The sequence below is a fragment of the Ptychodera flava genome, chromosome 12 (assembly GCF_041260155.1).
Source record: "Ptychodera flava strain L36383 chromosome 12, AS_Pfla_20210202, whole genome shotgun sequence".
NCBI classification, from domain to species: Eukaryota; Metazoa; Hemichordata; class Enteropneusta; family Ptychoderidae; genus Ptychodera; species Ptychodera flava.
Genome location: NC_091939.1, coordinates 43,752,352 through 43,753,971, shown reverse-complemented (window position 1 = coordinate 43,753,971; position 1,620 = coordinate 43,752,352).

Here is a 1,620-nt window from a genome sequence, read left to right as displayed (position 1 = left end):
GACCAGGTTTAATAGTAATAAAGTTAACTGTATCACCAAAAAGCTGTAGTTGTATTGCTTATTTTACCAATAATTCCCTGTAGGTAGCACTGGTATTCCAACTTCATAGTCATATGCAGTGAGTGAATTCTATTGGCAATCATCTTAGTCTGTATATCATCATTTAATACACCGCACCATTAATTGTACCGATTGTTAATATATTTAAGTTCTCCTATTGGAATTTTACTTCCAAATTGAATGATGGTTCCTATTGAGTTCTTTTAGGACCATATTGAATTTATTTATGAGAATAATATGCAGATCCTAAAGAGTACTTCAAGAGATCCTATTGAATTTCCTGAAGGATTCCTTTTGGAAAGGTGCCAAAATCTTAAAAGAATTGTCTTTAGGATCCTATTCATAGTCCTAAAGGATCCCTTACAAAAATGTCCTTAAGGAATCCTAAAGGACATTTTTGTAAGGGACATGTCTGAGTTATGGTTCAGGACATGAAAAAATCGTAACAAAATGGTCGCACAGTGGCCATATTGGATCGCATCACAAAACAAATTGATGTGCATAGCTATGACATTGGTCGATGTCCTTGTACAAACTTTGAATAAAATCGGTTGAAACATGCAGATATGCCTGAGAAATGGCTCTGTACATGAAAAAATCGTAATAAAATGGCTGCCTGGCGGCCATATTGGATTGTATCACAAAACAGATAGACATGCATATGTATGACATAGGTCAATGTCCTTGTACCAACTTGAATAAAATCGGTTGAGATATGCCTGAGTTATGGCTCTGTACATGAAAAAATCGTAATAAAATGGCCGCAGAGCGGCCATTTTGGATCGTATCACAAAACAAATTGACGTGCACAGCTATGACATTTGTCAATACCCTTGTACCAACTTTGAAGAAAATCGGTTGAAACATGCTTGAGTAATGGCTCTGTACATGAAAAAATCGTAATAAAATTGCCGTCTGGCGGCCATATTGGATCGTATCACAAAACAAATTGACGTGCATATCTATGACATTGGTCAATGTCCTTGTACCAACTTTGAATAAAATCGGTTCGAACATGCCTGAGTAATGGCTCTGTACATGAAAAAATCGTAATAAAATGGCCGCCTGGCGGCCACATTGGATTGTATCACAAAACAAATTGATGTGCATAGCTATGACATTGGTCAATGTCCTTGTACCAACTTTGAATAAAATCGGTTGAAACATGCGGATATGCCTGAGAAATGGCTCTGTACATGAAAAAATCGTAATGAAATGGCTGCCTGGCGGCCATATTGGATCGTATCACAAAACAGATAGACGCGCATATGTATGACATAGGTCAATGTCCTTGTACTAACTTGAATAAAATCGGTTGAGATATGCCTGAGTTATGGCTCTGTACATGAAAAAATCGTAATACAATGGCCGCCTGGCGGCCATATTGGATCATATCACAAAACAAATTGACGTGCATATCTATGACATTGGTCAATGTCCTTGTACCAACTTTGAATAAAATCGGTTGGAACATGCCTGAGTAATGGCTCTGTACATGAAAAAATCGTAATAAAATGGCCGCCTGGCGGCCATATTGGATCGTATCACAAAACAAATTGA